Raw genomic sequence first — 13,800 nt, forward strand, 5'->3', positions numbered from 1 at the left:
AAATGGAAGGGGAAATGAATATGCAGACTGTGTGTTTGCATATTTAAATATTCCAGTTTAAATATAGAGCTAGCTTATCATCAGCGACTGAACGGGAATGCCAAGTATGTGGTGCAATTTCACAATGATTCGGGATTCTGTGCATTCAAAGCTATCATTTAAGATGGAGCCATTACCATATAAATTAGGTGCTCACAGAGCCAGATAAATTGGAACAGTAGCATGGTTTTGGCTATTTTGCTGTTGTTTTATTCAGCCGAGTGCACACAAACCAGATGTGTATCATTTCTAATTATCACATGGAGTCCAAGCGTGAAATAACCTGAATTCAACATCAGTTTCCTCACTATAACAACGCAGGCCTCCCGGGCACACAGTCGTTAGCACCATCTCATTAATATGTTTCAATCAAAAAAATAATGCCTTTAGTTGCACAAAACCATTTAAAAACATTTAAACAGCGTTCTTGGGAGGCCTGAGCTGTTCTTAAGGCATGCCTGAAACTGATAGCTGACTGTAGCACATTAAATTTCTGCTTTACTTAGGATTACGAGAAGAGTCGGTGTAATAATATATCAAAATATTCATGCTGCTGATATGGAAATAGACAAGCATTTTGGCTTTGAAAGGATAGTTCACCCAGAAATAAAACAAATCAGTCATTATTTCGTCTTCATATTGTTCAAAACCTGCATGACTTTCTTTTGTGGAATACAAAAAATGGATAGGGAGATTAGTCATAAAAATGTAATTTGACAACTATGGTCACTCTTCACTCTCACTCGATGGAAAAAAGAAACAGAAAAAAAAATCATACAGAAATTTAAAAGACATGAGTAAATGAGAGAGATGAGAAAATCTGGGGTGAACTATCCTTTTAAATGAAACATGAAATGATTGGTTTGTGTTAAAAAAGTCACTAATCCAGCTCATAGATGCTCTCACACTGGGACTATAAATTACCGTCTTCCTGCTAAAAGAGTGAGAGCTTTTTGACTGTATTCTTCCCTTTTGTCTCAACATAAAAAGACTGCAGCCAGCACAGCAGCACACAACACAATCTAAAAAAACTACATTACCACAGGGAAGGAATCAGATACACAGATGCCCCAGAGACCACTCAGTTTACAAAGCACCTCAAAGCCTTCCAGCCTATGAGTTATTACTGACAGAACCTGAAGAACACAGGTGAAAGTCAGTTTGTACTTTTTCTTTGAGTGCCAAAATTTAAAGCTGAATTGTGTCATTTATGATACCAGCATGACCAGAAATTATTGTTGCAAACAGGTTTCTCAAACTCAAAAATGTTGGGTTTTGGAAGAAAAAAAAAACATTTTCCAATTCCATTTCATTTTCTCAATAAGGGAATTGATTTTTAACAATAAACCATTAAAGACAGACCTAATGTGAGATATGAGACTGTTAATAGTATATGGTATAATAGAGTCAAATACCCTCTATTTTGCAAAAAAAATTACACATTTCAGTTTTAAATGTGCAGTTTTTTAACTTTTTCCCATTTTGAAGAAGCATATCAAATATTTTTAGTGGATGTTATGTTTCATAGCAAATGGTGACTGGTAGTTTTCCAGTTGCACACATGGCTAAAACACCTGAGCAAACCATGTTCTTGTGAAACACAACCACCTGTCATAGCCACATGTCATAGCGTGAAGCTGTCGGACAGTACTTAGCAAACGGGGAGGAAAAGATGACAGATCCTGTATGTAATTTAAGCCCTCAGAGTTAAACTGCCTCTCTGATCTTTGATTTACTTCAGTCCTGAGGTGAAAAGTCTAGAGCATAACGTAAGAATTGAAAAGTGACTGTAAATATTGAAAACCTCAGAACTATGAAGCTTTCACGTCTTAAGAAGCTTTGTAACTCTAATTTGTCTAACAATGTCTAGAGATGTAACACTCAAAAAATCCATTAGCCCTTGAGTGGTAAAACCTCAAAATTTGATAAGAACTGACAACATCTATGTTAATTAAAAGACTCTTGAATGACAAATGTGCCACTATAAAGTTTTCCTTCTTTGTAAGAGATTTAGAAGTCATAGAAAAATTAATATTGTGGTATTTTTTATCGAACACACCTTTAAACATTCCTCTGACTTTCTGCACCTGACCAGCAGATTATTTTGTTATATGTGACAGTGTACATCTTTATATTATTATAATAAACTGTGATTTTTAGTATGTTGTTGTTGTATCCCTTTATCTTTTTTTCTCTCTCTCTCTGGAATGCTTGATTCTGACTGGTCGGTCAAAGCATTCATCTGTAATTATTTTATATAAAGACCATTATATAAAGACAAAAAATGTATATTTGATCATTGTCCCAAAAAAATGTTTTAACTGAGATGTTATTTTCCAGTACTGACCTACTGACTTATATCTTATTTTAGATATGCAGAGGGGGAAATGTGACTGTATTTCAGCATTTTTTGGAAATCCCAAAGTCAGGAGTCATGACATCCACAGAAGTGAAATATTTAAATGTGGATGTTTTTACGCATATAACCCTAGCAATATGAGACAGTCAAGTGTTTGGAATATGGGCCAAATATCAGTGGTTGCTGCCCTTGCTGATGAGGAACCAAATCAGTAATGCCCTAAGCTTTGCTTCTCCAAAAAAAAAAAGAAAAAAAAGAAAAAGGAGATTTATGTCAAGCAGCTGTGTAGCTGTCGGCTGCTGAGCCGTAGAGCTGAGTGAGAGGGAGAGGAGGACAGAGAACACCTGGGCATGGAGCTCAGAGGCAGGGAAGAATCACTTTCATCTGCCCAGGCAGCAGTGGAGGGAGAGAGAGAGTTGTCTGCACTCACTTTATACACTCTCAAACAGTCACTACAGGCTGTCAGCAGCTCTCACACATTCTCATTCAGACCCTGGTCGGCTTTACTCTTGGAAAAAATAGTCCCCTCTGCCAGGAAAACGAGATCTGTGCATTTTGAGAAAACTGTTTTACTCATTATACATTAGTCAGTTCCGGCTCTCAAATTTTATTGGTCAAGAAATGTTACAAGAGTGCTGATCACTGTGAGTTTTTGCTGTTTGTATCACACTGCTTGTCTGTGTTAGTGGGTTCTGATGAACAGTCTGTGTCCGCAAGTTTCATTGTTGCACCAGTAGGTGGCGACAAATGACTGTTGTTAGGAGTGAGGCATTTATTCATTAATTTCATTCATTTAACCGATTTGATCAAACACACTGATTCATTCAGGATCTAAACAATTGCCTGTTGTTATGAGTGAGTCATTGAATAATTCACTAAACTGATTAATTCAAATAAATTATGTATTCCAAACCCAAATATGTAAAAAGGATCCACAGCCAGCCATGTTATGCTAAAAATGAAGGTTACTCAATATTTATTTCTTGTTTATTGAACTGTTGTTTGAAATCTATATCACACTCATAATCATGCTGTTGCTACAGCACTCTTGATGGTATTAAATTTCTTATAAAATATGGAATAGGAAATACAACAAAATGTATTCAATTAAAAGTAACTAAAAAAAGTTACCTCTCCATGATAACTAGGCATGATCAAATGCTTGTTGTTGCAAATATTGCCAAATTTAGTGGTGCTGACCTACTGAACTCAGTGACTGAGAATTATCAGTTAGTTATGCTGATGCAGCACTCAAGTTGATTAATCACTTTCAGGGGTTTTGACACTTGAACCAGGTCATCCCAAGCATACACGCATTCTGCAATTTCTCTAAGGGCAAAACTTGTCATTCTCAGGAAAGACAGGAAAGAGAAGAGCAGTGAACATATCTAAAGGTCGGATAAGTATCAGAAACTGTCAGAAAAGAAAGAGAGAGCCCTGACATGAGTTTGTGTAAATGGTTGAGTCACACGGGAGCATCATCAGGCATGACAGAAGAATGTCATGGTGAATGCTAAGGTGAATGCGTTCACTTGCTGGGTCTGCATCTCATCTTCACGAGGGCTTGGACAGCGCTGTATGAAAACATCTTGGCTCATCTGTTACTGTTTCTTACCGCTTTCATCGCTGGAGATGGATTTCACCATTAGATTCCACATAGCACATATTGTTGAGTCCTGTATAGCTCATTAGAGATCAAGGGGTTACTGCATGTGCTCAAAAACAGACCTCTTTCTTCAAAAGAACCATCACCAGCGTGTGATATATGGCCTAAACTGGACTGCTGTCTGTTAAAAATAAAAGCAATTGTCTACTGGTGTTGGTATTTGGTCTACTGAAGAAGATGGAAAAAATGTATTGTCAACTGGACTTAATAAATTTAATCAATCAAAATTTCTCTAAAACATGGTAGTGATACTTCATCACAATAATAAAGAATACAAATACCCATATTTATAATCAAAATCTAAATACACCTTAAATTTAACAGAACTACAGACAAAAATCAACCCCAGAATTTTCAAATAAATGGAAGTAGTGACAGATCTTTTCTTCTGTATTGTGACATATATCCGTATGTAGCAGATTTTCAAAAAAGTAAAACATGTGGGCCGGTAAATTGGTACTATGCCTCAGTTGTTAATTGTATTTTAGCATGTGAGCACTACATGAATGTGAAAATGTATGAGGTTTTGCAGTTAATTGTAAGGGGCAGAGTTTAAATGAAACTAAATAATTTGAGAAAGCTGTAATTTTCACTGGAAGTTTGAGTTATGACAGTTTGATTAAAAATTAGAAGTTCAAAAAAGAAAAAAAAAAACTTTAAATTTAAATACATGCATATCTAACATCTATAACATGAATTAAAGGAATTGTTCACCCAAAAAATTTAAGTTCTTCTATCAAAAATCATTTACTGACCCTCTAATTTTCATTTTTGGGTGAACTATAGATATGGTTTGAGGGTGAGTAAATAATAGAAGAACGTTAATTTTTCATTTTTTTCTAACTGTTTCTAATTTTCATTTTTGGGTGAACTATAGATATGGTGATTTTTTTCATTTCAACATTAGACACTTCTGTAAATACTTCCAAAAGCAACTCAGTCTGCAATTGCCCATATTTATAGGTAACTTTATAGAGAAAAAAGCTAAAAATCACTTATAATAAGTGAACAAGGCAGCACTAATAAACTTCTACCTATATTTTTTATTTTCCTGACTACATTAAAGGCATTTTTATGAACTACCTGAGTGCACTCAAGTATCTAATCACTTATTGCAACATTTGTTTCTTCCACAGAAAATATCAGTCTTTGAGAGAGAATAATAAAGGAAAAACTTTGCATGAGTGATAATTTCATTCTATCTGTTCTCTTTGACTACAGGAGCCTCTTGCACTACTCAACAAGCCCCTCATTTCCTGGTGCTTCAAGGGGGACCGGAGTTGTGTCCCTCATGTTTGATTGATTATTAGAGTGACCTGAGGGTGAGGGTGAACTACTCAAGCTCATTGTGAGGCCCATGACACAGGAAAGGCAAGTGTAAAACATGAGGGTCTTACCCCAATTACCGTACAGAAGTGACCTGCCCATTGGCGCTTTGAGAGCAACAAGCGGTAACACTTTATAATAAGGTTCCATTAGTAGTTAATGTATTAACTAACATGAACAATGAACAACACATTAATTACAGTATTTATTAATCTTTATTAATGTTAGTTTATGAAAATACCCATCATCATTAGTAAATCACAATTCACAAACCACAAAATAATGTTAGTAAATGTTAAAATTTAAATTATATCTAAGATTAATAAATGCTGTAGAAGTATTGTTCATGCTTAGTTCATTAACTAAATTAAAATAACTATTGTTAACTAATGAACCTTATTGTAAAGTGTTACCCAACAAGCTTTGCTTGATTCATCTACGAAAACCTAGAAGTAGGTCACCTTAGTAATACACAACACACAACATGAAATGATGAACTATAAACTATTGCTTCCTTCACTCTACAGCACAATTGCAAAATAAACCATAGCATATAATTCTATAAAACACATATCACATATAAAGCTACCACACAACAATTAACTATTAAAAGTGTCCAGATGTTCAGTGTCAAATTCATAAGATGACACTGGCGAGATTACACACAAGCGTCACTCCGCTTGGCTTTGTTTACAGAGCACTGGGTCACACTAGCATGTACCAAAAGAGTGCAGATGGTCTTGTTATTTGAGAGGCGATAGGTTAAATGAACTGTATCAGCACTAGCTGTCAGTCAGTCAGTCTACTAGCGCAACACTCCCCTGTCCGGGAACGCATTGTCTCCATTTAGACTTACGAGAGGTCTAAAAGCTTCTTGTGTACATGTGTGCTGAGCAAACTCATTGTGCATCCATAAAACATTGCAAGTGATGTGACGCATGTCTACATAAATCACTCACCTTCAGCTTTGGCAGAAATACTACAGTCATAGTACTTGTCTTATTGATAATATTGAGTAATCATCTTGACACATAAAAGGGATAATTCACCCAAATATGTCTCACACTCTAAACATCCTGAAGAATGTTTCAACATCAAAGTCAGTGGGGTCCAAAACAACACTGGACCCCACTGACTTTAATTTGAATTGACAAAACAACATGATTATGAAAGAAACTCATACAGGAGGGTGGGTAAATAATGACAGAATGTTATATATAGTATAATTTGAAAGAAGGGTCTCAAGTTCCTCAAGCCCACCTAGATAATATCTATCAGTCTTTGCCGCTTTCTCTGATGTTAATAACCGTAATGAAAGCAGTGGAGACATGTGGTGGAATTCTCCAAAGTAAACAGCTTTCATTGTGCCGAGACGGACATGCACAGGCATACGCACATTTATGCACTCTATTTAACATACAGACCACACATACTGTTGATATAAGGCACTAAGCCTAAAGAGACATATAAATATAAGTATTGCACAATATAATCCCTGCACAAGTGACATTTACAGTCACATATGAAGCCAAAAACAACAGCACATCTTAATAAAGCTCTACGTACCCTCAACACAGGCCTCGTCTCAACTTCAATCGCTTGTTCCTTTCCTGATATCCTACACCATGTCTGAGGTCTGCTCTATCCGACAGGCACAGACTACACCAAGCACAGAGGAGGAGAAAAAATACAGCATGAATTAGCATTCCAAAAGCAATCATGTGACTTCAAAACACCAATAGGCCACACTGGATTCAGTATGATCCACCTCTAGCTCCTCCCTTCTCTTCTCTCGTTTCGCTCTCTTATAGAAACCCTTTGACAGGATTGTGATACATGTGGTCTGTTGATGCACCTATTTTTGCTATCAAACACTGAAAATCAGATACTCACTATGCATAATGCAACAAACATGTACAGTATATAGAAGAGTATAGAATAATAGTATAATCAAAAGACCACATTTAGGGTTGTAAATACTGTAATATGTGAATGAAATCCAAAAATGATGTCACAAAGAGGGTTTAAATGCAAAAAGTGTGAAGCAACAGTTTCTTTTTGCTATCAGAATTCTAATATTGAGAATCAGACCCTCAGTTTGCATACTGAAAGTTAATATATACAATATAGAGAATAATAAAAATCACATATTTAGTGTGTTCTATGTGAATGAAAGTGCAAAAATTAATTCACAAAAAAGGTGGAAATGCAAAAAGTGTGAAGCAGCAATGCATGTCCCTTGTCATAGATGCTTTGAGAAAGCAGTTCAGCCTCAGTGGGGAACAGAGGGAGGAATTGCAGTCTAACAACAGCTTGCTAATGTCCTGTCTGCAGGTATGCTCTATCCTCCATCTTATTAAGTCTCTGTGTCTCATTAGAGCCGGTGGGGGGTGAAAGCCTACAACACACCTCTGTTGCTTGACCATGACTTTTACGAGCCCACCTCAACAAAGAGCATTAAACAGCAATCATGGCTGGATGCTAAACACCTCAAGTACATGATTGGACTGGTCTCGCTCAAGGGTGATTCAAACAGTATAGGTTTTTTTGGTTGTGGCATGAGGCAATAAAATGGCTGGATGTGGAACAGGATGCTGCGATACTAAAAGCCGTTAAGTGATGGGAGGTGTAATAGTCTGGGACACACAGGTGCATAAGCAGCTTTGGCACAATTAAACAGGTCAAAGGACAGCCGGGAGAATGAAGGGGGTGATTGTTCTATATTCTGCTCTGATAATATGTTCCTTATGCTTCTGTTATGTCTGTCTGTATGTGTGTGTGTGTGTGTGTGTGTGTGTGTGTGTGAGAGAGAGAGAGAGAGAGAGAGAGAGAGAGAGAGAGAGAGAAGACCGTTATCCCGTAATGAGCCTATACAGTGTTTTATGTTTTAGAAGTTAGAGCAATTTAAACCAGGGAAATATATCAGTGTTTTTAACTCAGATAACATAAATGATCAGTTTTATTTGTCATTGTAGCAAAATAAATGACTAGAATATTATTTGAAAAATATTTGCTTATTTTAATTTAATTTCACAAGTTCACACTTACATATAATAGAACTGAGTAAAGGGTTATGTGTATTTGGCCTGCTGTCTGGGGAGAGGGCTTCGAGCTCGGTATTTACTCCCGAGCCCGGGGTACTCTCCCTGCCTGGGGACGGGAGGCCGAGCTCGGCGTTTAGCCCAGACCCAAGCGCTCCTCCCCACCGAGTGTTCCTCCCTGTGCTGGGTAAGGAACGGGCTGAAGGTGAGGAGTCAGAGTGGTGGAGGGATGCTGAAAGACAAGAGATAATGAAGGTAGGACTGCTTTGATTATTTATAGGGGTTCTCTCTTGCACTGATTGGATAGATGGATGTGATTACTAATGATGAATTGGCCATGTTAATTATCTGCGCGTGCTCCTCCTGAAATTTGTTAATAAAACATCACTTCTATGTTTACGCTGTCATATATAAATAATACATTTTTCAACCCAGTGTTTGAATTTGAATACAATTTTCAATTCAAATGTATTTGCATAGTAATTTTAATAACATATGGTTTCAAAGCAGCTATAATATAAGAGAAAACAGAAAATAGTTGTTCAACTAGTGAGCATGCTACAGGTGACAGCTGGAATAAAAAATAAAAAAATGAAACATACTGTATATGCATACATAGTTTTTGCTTTTTAAAATTTCATGAATAGCAGTCTCTTGCCCTGGACCCCAGTTTGAAAACCTTGGATTTAGTTCATTTGTGGTTGGGGGAGTGTACAGTATACAGTACACTACAAGTCTTGTTGATATGATTCTTAGTATAAGGTCTAGCCTTTGTACTTGATTTGTATTAGCAACTACTGTAGCTAATAACTAGTACAGCTATATGAGTATCCACTTTGGTAGGAAAACATCTGCCAACACCATAAGAAAAATGGAAATCCAAGATATTTTAGAGTGTATTAAAGGGGAATACAGGAATTCAACCCAGATATTTTAGCTCCTAACATACATGTAAATCAGACGAGAGTTCCTTGTGGTTCGATGTGGCAATACATTGATTGAGGTTTTCCAACACATTTTACTTAGGCAACTGAGTTTGCATGACCAAACCATCCAGATAGAAATTAATCAGGTGTGGTCACAGTTGTGTATTATGTCTGTTTTATTAATATTTTATGCAATAGTTTTATTTGTTGAATTTTTGTTTTGACCATGAGATGATTTTAGTGAAACTCTTTGGAAACTAATGATCCCTGGGTCAACTATGTTTTAAATGTGAAAATCAAGTTTACAACAAGCAAGCCAGCAGGACCGCGATTTCCGCTCACAAGACGGGAGCATCTTTGTCCAGCACAGAGGTGAACGTATGCCCCTGAACTTGGGAGGACGCTGGACGAACTGAATCCCATAGCCGAGTCTGATGGTTCTCGTGAGCCAGCGAGATGGTCTGGGGAGCACTAGCCAGGCCACCAGAGACCGAACAAGTGGAACTAGGGGAACCACTGATGTACCCGTGGTGGGGCAGCGAGGCGGAACATATGGACCTGACCCGGAAGGCACAGCATCCCGGAGTGGGGTCTGAGTGAGTGGTGTGACTCTTACCTGGCTCCCCGATTGGGCAGGGGGCGTGTGAGAAAGCAGAGCGTCCTCAAATCGGGCCCTGCTGCCCACTGGCAAAAAGAGAGGGGGACGGGAGTGTTAAGGCTGCGCCTCGTGAACGGCCATCCTGGCCCTCTTGAGACACAGAGAAACAGGAAACTGCTCTTTCATTGAATGTTTGGGCACCACTGGCTGGGGAGCCAGTGGCGGAAAAAAAACCAAAAGGAAACAAAAGATTCTCCACCCGGCCCTTCTCCGGGGGAAGGAGCGGTGCCCTCACCATCTCCAGAAGAGCAGGATCCTGATACTACAGGTCGATCGTCTCAGGGGCGCTGCTTGCCCTGCCACTTTACGGGCCGGGGCAGAGACGGCTGCACCGCTTGGTGGCCTTGAAGGCTGCTGCTGAGGCCAGGCTGGAGCGTTGGTGGAGGCAGCAGGAGGGTGCCCTCTGTGATGAGCAGGCGGAGGGGCTGCGGCCAGCGGCGAGGTGTGGGCCGCCGGGGCAGGATGTGTTTAATCGCCTCCGTCTGCTTCTGTGTGGCATAGGACTGTTGGGCGAAGCTCTCCACTGCATCGCCGTAGAGGTAAGCCTGGGAGATCGGAGAGTCCAAGAAACTGTGCTTGTCAGACACCCTCATATCTGCCAGGGTAGGCCAAAGGTGGCGTGCCTGGAGCACTAACGCAGAGATCGTCTGACCCAGGGACTGTGCCGTGACTTTCATTGCCAGTAGGGCAAGGACCGTCGCAGTGCGCAGCTCCTGCATCACACCTGGGTCAGAACTACCCTGGTGCAGCTGCTTTAACGCCTTGGCCTGGTAGACCTGCAGGAGGGCCATGACGTGCAGGGTGGAGGCGGCCTGTCCAGCAGCTCCATAAGCCTTGGCCGTCGTGGTGGACAAGAACTTACAAGCCCTGGACGGGAGGCGCGGATTACCCCGCCACACACAAACCCTCATCACAAAAACGTGCTCAGCTGGGGGGATCTCCAGTTACCCCTTAGCCACCCTGCCGTTGAGGGTAGTGAGGACGGAGGAGGCACTAGATCTGTTTCGGGTAGAAAAAGGTGCCCTCCAGGACATAGTAACCTCCTCATGCACTTCCGAGAAGAATGGAACCGGAGGTGGCTGCCAGCGATCGGCACGCGGCACCCCAGGAACCAATCATCCAGCCTTGAGCATTTGGGAGATGGAGGGGCCTTCCATGCCTCCATGTGCTCGAGGCCCAGGCACACGATGCAGCAATCGTGACCATCAGATGGAGCCGGAAAGCGACCACATACAGAAAGGCACGAGTGGAAAGACATTTTTAAAAAGATGCCGCGTCACTTGTGGGGCTCTTTTAGTAAATTGCTCTTTTATGAAAACACCGAAGTGTTGAAGCGCCCAGGAGGAGTTGCAGCGTGACCGCAGAATGGGAAGCTCCAGCACGACGAGATCAAAGCAGCAGCACTGGCAACCCCCGCTGTGGCACAGTAACACCAACACTTGTAAGAGAAGGCTGTCTTGACGACACTATTACTTGGTAGCTGAATGCCTTGGCTCCGAAGCGAAAAGCTGAATGTGCGACTGCACGTGCTCTCCTTATATACCCGCATTGTGGGGCAGGGTGCACGATCCAAATCTTGCACGCCAACATTCATTGTCTTGTTTTGTTAACACTCAAAGGTGATTTGTCTCTCTAGCGAGATCCCAGTTCGACAGTCACTGACGTAACGTCGAACGTGACTGACTGAAAGGGAACATATATTGCAATGCAAGGATGATTCAGAGATGTACGAATAAATGTTTCTCAAAAGCCTGAGGTATCATATTTGATATGCATATCTCATGGTTTTTCTGAAAATTTATGTACGGATAATGAAGTAAACCTATCTATCTATCTATCTATCTATCTATCTATCTATCTATCTATCTAAAGCATGGATAAACTCAACAGCATTTCTTGTAAGACTCAGAAATTGAGCTGAAAAGACTAGTTTAGATTGTAATGAAGTTGTTCTGATTACCAATATCATAAGTTCAGTCAAATTAAAGTGGCGCGGTTTGTCATATAATTTTATTCTAGATGTCACTGATGCAATAGGAAATTGTTATTAATAAATCCTGTACGGATTAAAGAGCGTAGGCCAATGCAGTGACCTGAATCCACTTTATATGGCTAATATGAACCAACATGAACGGCGCTGACATCATTGCTGCCACCACACAGGCACATTCCTTCTCAAAATTACCAACAAAGACACTGATAGATGATTGGTAATTTTCATAGGAATTCACCCGACCAGCCAAGACAGTGAAGTTTCACAATGTTGCAAGATTCCCTCAAGAAAACAGTGAAGGGAGCATTAAATTGAGAAGCGGTTGAGTCACACATCTGTGTATCCGGTTAATGAGAACATCCCATTTCAATTTCCAGAACAGGAAATACTGACACTGGATTAGCAGAATCCATCACACTTTACAAAGCTGTTGTTGAGGTGAAAAAGAGCTAACCCCTACTCAGTGCTGTTCCTTATCAGCAGTAGCCTAAACGCCCCAGCGTCACTGTAATTGCCCCCATATATACAAGACACCCACCCCTTTCCATCCATCTCCCTTGTGTTGAGCTGTAAATCACTCACCTCCTCTGAATGGGGGCAGACTGCTGCCTGTCCATCCGCACACAGGCCATGGACAGCCTACTACCTATAGACATTCACATTTGTAATAGCAGGACTGATTTTTTATTTTTACTAATTTAACTTATATTTTTCATGGTTTCATATGGTGCAGTGTCTTTTATAGGTTATCTGTGGTTAATGCGGTCAGTCTGGCATGCACTGGCGAAAAACAAAAACAAAAAACATTTTCATTTCCTGCAGTGAACACCACAAAGGTTCAGATGTCATAATCAATGTTTACATGACATCACACACAATTACCGTCAACATGATCCATTATGCAAGGCTTTCCCTCTGAAATATTAATGATAAGTACAGGAATATCCCTGAGGTATTTGCTCTACTTCTTTAGAATAATTTTTAATTAATGCAAATATACACTGTATAGAAAGTAATAAGTGAGTAGAATTTACCTTTTGAAAGCCGTTCTTAATGTCCATCAGACACAGTATACTGTAAATACAGAAAATAGACATTTCAACCTTAGTATTTTACTACTGCCATCTACTGGCGAGTTGGTGAAAGTTCACTTCATTGTACAGCATGTTAGATGCATCTCTGCACATATTACAGTCTTTAGCCTTTGTAGATATTTACAAGTGTGTTTAAAATGATGGACTATTTCACAAATGATTCTGTACATAACCCTTTTAAAAATAAAAAGGTTATTTCAGTGTAGGGATGGCCTGCCATTATATTTGGTTTATTTACACTCAGTCAGAGGTTTTCAGACTTTTTTATGCCACTGACCCCCAAAGTATTCCTTCAATAGAATATAATAATCTTTTGATTTTAGAAAATAAATTGCAGTATTAATATCATTTGGTAAAAATCTAGGTTATTTATTTTATTATATTAAAATTACTACTACTATTTTTTAGATTACAAATTATAGAATTGTTTTTTTTTTTGTATTATTATGTAGTACTTTTAGTGAAAAGTTTTTGTTTGTTTGTTTGTTTACCATTCAAATGTTTAATGTCAGAGATTTTAAAAACAAAAATGAACACTATTATTTATCAAGGATGCATTAAATTTAATTATAATAAAAATAAATTTATTGATTATCAAATCATCATATTAGAATGATTTCTGAAGGATCATGTGACATTCAAGTAATGGAGTACTTCAGCAATGGTAGTAGTAGTAGTGCTGAAAATTCAGCTTTGCC

At 39.2% G+C, this 13,800-nt stretch overlaps 1 protein-coding gene across 2 annotated transcripts in view; it reads right to left on the minus strand.

Moving 5' to 3' along the window:
- The window catches only part of phc2a (polyhomeotic homolog 2a (Drosophila)), a 36,036-nt gene extending 28,929 nt beyond the window's left edge, over nt 1-7,107 (minus strand). For both annotated transcript variants that reach the window (XM_042713117.1, XM_042713115.1), the window contains exon 1: nt 6,957-7,107. The gene's annotated coding sequence lies outside the window, so the exon portion shown is untranslated. The remainder of the gene's footprint in view (nt 1-6,956) is intronic.
- Nucleotides 7,108-13,800: the final 6,693 nt, after the last annotated feature.

This window comes from Cyprinus carpio, chromosome A23 (assembly GCF_018340385.1).
Source record: "Cyprinus carpio isolate SPL01 chromosome A23, ASM1834038v1, whole genome shotgun sequence".
NCBI classification, from domain to species: Eukaryota; Metazoa; Chordata; class Actinopteri; order Cypriniformes; family Cyprinidae; genus Cyprinus; species Cyprinus carpio.